Source organism: Crinia signifera, chromosome 4, assembly GCF_055691185.1.
Source record: "Crinia signifera chromosome 4, ASM5569118v1, whole genome shotgun sequence".
Classification (NCBI taxonomy): domain Eukaryota; kingdom Metazoa; phylum Chordata; class Amphibia; order Anura; family Myobatrachidae; genus Crinia; species Crinia signifera.
The window spans coordinates 305,731,836-305,738,484 of record NC_139220.1 but is presented as its reverse complement, the minus strand read 5'-3'; positions in this window follow the sequence as shown (position 1 = coordinate 305,738,484).

Below are 6,649 nucleotides of genomic sequence, written 5' to 3'. Positions count from 1 at the left end.
CAGCTCCCAGTGGCCTGATACAGCCTATTTATAGTCACTCCTCACCATCTCTCCCCAGTAGTTCCCAGGATGCCCTGCAGGAATTCTTACACTGAGAGGTGACATGCAAATTAGGGTCACATGACATTAGTATACAGTCATTCACCACAGCAGCTCCTCCTGCCCAGCTCCTTGTCTTGTAAATGAGGTATAAATATTCCTAAAGTGACTTACTACAATGATAAATGCTAATTACACCCTGGCAGGGTAACACCTTGTATAGTAATTAGATCACAACAGCCTCTGGCATCCTGTTATGTCACCAAAGGGACCTTTTGTTTAGGAGTCACCTATTGTCTGGCCAGAGTTTCAGCAGAAAGACTTGTTCTACATATCGTTAATAGAAGGAAAATCACTCTCTTTTTATTGGGGGCACTCTTTTAAATTTATCTCCTCTATTCACATAATAGAAGATATTAATTGAAAATAGTATTAGTGGCTATCTACATTAGGACAGCGATTATAGCCCCTATCGCCCCCGTGTGTACACAGCATTAGTCTGCAAGTAAGATCTAAATATACATAGTAAATAATCCAGTTATACAGTTGCTGAATGGAAAGTGCCTGTAATTATAATCCTGTCAGCACTGGATACATATAGTTAGTTTCACAGACTGTACAAAAGGGAAACACATAGATATTACCAGTGATAATCTAATTAGGTATAAACTGTGCTCAACATGTACAAGTATATCAAGGGCCAATATAAGGGACTGTCACACACCCTATTTTCTACTAGAAAGGAATCTAGGATGCGAGGGCATGAGTATAGATTAGAAGAAAAAAGATTTCATTCAGCTAGTAGAAAGAATTTCTTTACGGTCAGAACAGTCAAACTCTGGAACTCTCTTCCCGGAGAGGTGGTAACGGCTGGCTCATTAAATGCGTTCAAGGCAAAGTTGGACAAACATTTACTGGAGAAAAACATCCATGGGTACAAATAAGAAATATAATCTGTCTGTAAAATACCAGAACCTACCAAATCAGCAATGGATATCTATACCAGGTTGAACTAGATGGACGCAAGTCTTTTTTCAGCCTTACCTACTATGTAACTATGTAACTATGTCTGTTTATAGTACATCACATATGGGCAAGGTGGCAAAAGACAATGCTAAGAACACTTCAGCAATAGTAATAGTCTTATTTCATGTTTGAATGTTGCCTTCAGCCCGAGAGTAGTCACGTGATTTGATATGAGAGCACACAATTAGTGGTGTAATTACACAATTATCCCAGTGTAAGTGCTTTTACATGGAAACATCACATTTCTAGTGCAAGACAAGTAACTATGACACTATCGGGATATAATCTCACACTGTCTTGTCTGCTGTAGGTATATATTTTTCCCATGATTATCAATCAGTGACTAGTCTAATGTAAGATTATTAATTAAAGAATTTCACATAATTTGTATGGACAATTTGTATTTTACATATCCATAGAGGCAGGTAGCCAGGGAATATATTGTCAGGTAACTCAAGAGGTATAATGGCGTCAGTGTCCGTCTTATTACCTGACAGCAGCTTTTATATAACCAAACGTAGTAATAGCAAAGCGCTGGAAATTGTTTGTCCCTGCTGCCGTCTAGAGGGGATAGTCAACCCCTCTTTAGAAGAAAAGACAGTAAATACAAGGTAGACGACGCGAAGGGACACTGGATACTTGGTTTGATAAAAATCAATATAATTTTGATTACTAATACAAAAAAAAATTTAAACACTTTTAAAAAGTGAGAACACCGGCCGGTGAAATTTACATAAAACAAAATAAATCACATAAAAAAGCATTTATATTCAGCATACTATTCACTATTCTTAGTGTGCTTTTGGTGTGTTCAGCACAAGCAGGTATTTTTCAGGTGGTTCATATCCACACTCTATCTATCTTTCACATTCAGAATGCAGATAGAAAGCAAAGACAAATAAATTGCAGGCTTTTGGCTTGGTTAGGCATGCATGGGGTTAACTTCTGCAAAGCAGGGATTAACGGCAGTCTGGTACTTATGTAATATGTGGGCTCCCGTTTTTCTTATGAGACCGCTGCACTCGCCACGCTTTGGGCACGGTGGCTCGCTGTGCTCTTCACACTATATAAACTCAACTCCATGCGTAGTTGGATAGTAGGGGTATGAAAAAATGGGGTGCATTTAACATGGGAGCCCAGATAATACATAAGTACCGGCAGTCTTTTGTGAGACAATATTAGTCTGTAGATATAAATGTTAGATCTCTCCAAAATCACACTCCAATGCAAACAAATTGCTAGTTTCCAGCCAGATGTTAATGCTCAGTCACTTAGCCATAAAAATAGGCTTTTAGTTGTTAGTAAGCTTTAGAAGTATAAATGCGAAGAAAGTAAGAGTTATACTTATGCTCCGTGGCTATTCATTTTGTAATCCACTTTAGGGGAGTTTTTGTTCAATTGCCCACGCCGTGAGCGGGGTTCCCGGCTGCTCCGTTTGTCTTGTCAATCTTGATTCTGAGATAGGACGTTGTCTAAAGTGCGCTTAAGCAGAACTTGATCACCTAAAGTTGGACACTTCCTGGGGAGGGCTGACAGACTGCCGTCATATACTGAGGGATGCTTCGAAATATATGGGAGAACATTGGAGAGCAATGTACCCGTAGTGGTGATATGCCATTTTTATATGTTTTTATGTGAGTGCAATTTTATAATAAATATAATTGTTGCGAATATGGAGTTGTCCTGCGTATATTTGCTTTGTTTCCCACAGGGTGCAAGAAATAAACATGAGGGATGAGCCAGAGCTTTGTAATTGGTCCTATTTACGACCTCAAAGCTGTTTGCTTTGAACAGAATGTGAGTGCAGCTAGAGGAATTAAAGACCTTTCAAAATCTTATTGTGCAGAGAAAAAGCACAGTACACCACCTTTCAAGTATTGTGACAAGGAAAGTACTATTATTGTATAAAGAGGTGGTGGGATAACTATCAGCAGCGCCACTGTGACGCACAACTGTTTGTTTGCGGTCTTCATATCTAAAAGCAAAGACAGAATATCCTATCTGTGATAACTTGATCTGTTCTTAATCTATTTTTGAGTTTTACATCAAGTTTTACATCAAGAAAACTTAAAATCAATTTAAGACCCAACATATCCTTTTATATCATTACTGATTGGCATTATGGTTGTGTAAATATGTCTATAACTGTTATAATTTAAAACACTTATTTTCCTGCTGATATGTAGAACAAGTCTTTCTGCTGAAACTCTGCCCAAACAATAAATAAAAAAGGTCCAATTAATCTAATTAGAATACAAGGTGTTAACCTGCCAGCGTGTAATTAGCATTTCCTATTGTAGTAAGTGACTTTAGGAATATATACACCTCATTTACAAGACAAGGAGCTGGGCAGGAGGAGCTGCTGTGGTGAATGACTGTATACTAATGTTATGTGACCCTAATTTACATGTCACCTCTCAGTGTGATAATTCCTGCAGGGCATCCACGGAACTACTGGGGAGGGATGGGGAGGAGTCACTATAAATAGGCTGTGTCAGGCCACTGGGAGCTGATGGAGGAGCTGCTGGATCAGTTACTGGTTGGAGAGCTGGGAGGACGGAGGAGCAAGGGAGAGACAGAGGAAGGATCCCCAGAGTAAGGTAATTATATTATACATGATAATATACTGATAAATATACAATCATTTTTAGATATTATTTTAGAGATATCATCTTATCAGTAAGTCAAGTTTTATTTGACAAATATATAAATTGTTATTATTACTATATGATAGAATTTTATTTAAAAGGTGCATTACTGTGAACGTTGGACCTAATTCAACATGGGTTACTATTTATTGAAATTGCAATCCTACCGATTATTGAATAACTGCAATTTGTGAATAAATATCCATATACATAGCCGTCACAGATTGATTGAAAGGAAGGCGATGTTTAGGAGTGGAAACATGGGGTTCTCTGGTTGTGCTTGTAAATATGCTGGGGTGCCAATGTGATTCTGGGGAGGGTCTCTGATGTCAGCGATGACCACTTCCAGCCTGGCTCTTTATCAGATTATTGGAAGCTTTGGGCAACCCATACAATAGGGCAATATCACATACAATCCTTCGATTTTGATCGCATCTGTGCGATAAATCGAAGGACAGTATGCAAAATTATGGGTCCCCTGATGCGATGCGTGGGCCCGCCTATTGTATGTAGCATCGAAAAATATTATGTCCTGCACATAATATTTATCTAAATGCATGAACGATGGCATGTGGTTTTTAACAAACATAGCCTTACCTTGTCCCCATAAAATTCAGCTGGGGACAAGGAATGTCTCATAGGGTTGTGTTAACCCGCAATCTGAGAAACATCAAACATCCCTGCTGATACATTTATATATTTTTTTGGTACGTGGTCAAGTGTTCAGCTGGCAATATCAGTGCACCCAGACTTAATGAGACTGTCAATTAAAATGTCTTAATACATATACTAGCAAATTATAAAAAATATTTAAAGAGTGCCCCAAAAAGAGAGTCATCTTTTCTCCTTTTGTTTTTTTGACTATTATATTGCACTATTACTTGACCACTGTATTTGCTATAATATACCATTCAGATATTTGACTATTGCCCTGCATATATAACATTCTTGCATGTATAGAATAATGTACCATTACAATGGAGTTTAATTTAAAAAAGTATTAAATCTACCCTAGTAATCTTTATAATTAATAAGTTGACTTTTTCTTGTTACAGGACAATTAAAATACAGGATATTAGAATACATTGTTGAATGGACAATCTCTGATAAATCCAACCACAGACGTAATTTCTTCTTACACCGCTGGAGGATTCACTAAAGTTACTCTCATATTCTGCCTATTTGTATCTCATATAATATATGATGAGTCTGACAGAAGAGAGACCACATCTGTGCTCGGAGTGTGACAAATGCTTTACATGTAAATCACATCTTCTCATCCATCAGAGGAGTCACACAGGAGAGAGACCGTATCTGTGCTCTGAGTGTGACAAATGCTTTACATGTAAATCAGATCTTCACAGACATCAGAGGAGTCACACAGGAGAGAGACCACATCTGTGCTCTGAGTGTGGCAAACGCTTTACACGTAAATCATATCTTCTCATCCATCAGATGAGTCATACAGGAGTGCAACCATTTACATGTTCTGAGTGTAGCAAATGTTTTTCTCAGAAGTCACATCTTGTTACACATCAGAGGACTCACACAGGAGAGAAACCATTTACATGCTCAGAATGTAGCAAATGTTTTACCTCCAGTCAAGATCTTGTTCGACATCAGAGGATTCACACAGGAGAGAAACCATTTACATGCTCTGAATGTAGCAAGTGTTTTTCCCAGATGTCATATCTTGTTATACATCAGATGAGTCACACAGGAGCAAGATCACATATGTGCTCTGAGTGTGAAAAATGCTTTACATGTAAATCTAATCTTCTCAGACATCAGAGGATTCACACAGGAGAGAAACCATTTACATGTTCTGAATGTAACAAGTGTTTTATCACCAAACTAGAACTTGTTCGACACCAGAGGAGTCACACAGGAGAGAGACCACATATGTGCTGAGTGTGAAAAAAGCTTTACATGTAAATCTAATCTTCTCAGACATCAGATGAGTCACGCAGGAGAGAAACCATTCATATGTTCTGATTGTAACAAGTGTTTTATCACCAAACCAGAACTTGGAAGTAAGACAAGACATTTATTCCTCCAGCACACAGAGTGGTATTAGTAACCAATCTTGAACACTACATGATAATAAAATTCAGAGATATTGGTTACATATATACCTGCACAGGTGTATGATATGCCCCCAAGCCACATCAAGTCTTCTCTGTATATTGGGGGTCATAAGCTAGGAAGCCCAGTGCAGCACGCCAGTAAGATACTATAGTGTTAATAAATATTAGTGATAGGAAGCCGAAGCTATATATAGAGAGAGATAAAATAAAAAAAAAATGAAATGTAATTAAAATAGAAGAGAGATAGTGTTAGTGAGTGAAAAGACCCCACGATCTGGTAGAGATGGGACCCAATCGCCTGATCCTATATACCACTGCAACCACCCGCCGATGGTGGGCATAGGGTGGAACATATGATCTCTTATACACTGGGATGTAATATGTGTAAATAAGCGAGCGCTTTATATATAAAGATCTGGCCTGGTCTCGATAGGGCAGATATATAGTCAAGGAGTGTTTAGATCTTTCCAACAACTGAAGGAGAGTTATGGAATATCAAACAATAACCTGTACAGGTATCTTCAATTAAGACACGCAGTAGAAGCCCAGTTTCCACAGGGCCCCCCGGAGATTTGTAATTCACCCATAAAGAAGGTGTTACTTAAACTAGGACAGAAAGGAAAAATGTCTAAACTATATGAATTAATTAATCAAGAGGTTATCCCGGATCAATTTGCCAAGCTTCGGTTGAAGTGGGAAATAGATCTGGGATCTCTCTCTAATGAACAATGGGAACAAATACTAGGATCAATAAGGCACACTACTCCGTGCATTAGATTCAGGCAAACTTTTTTTTACATCCTTCATAGAGCCTATCGGACGCCGGTATTTCTCCGGCGGGTAGGCTTT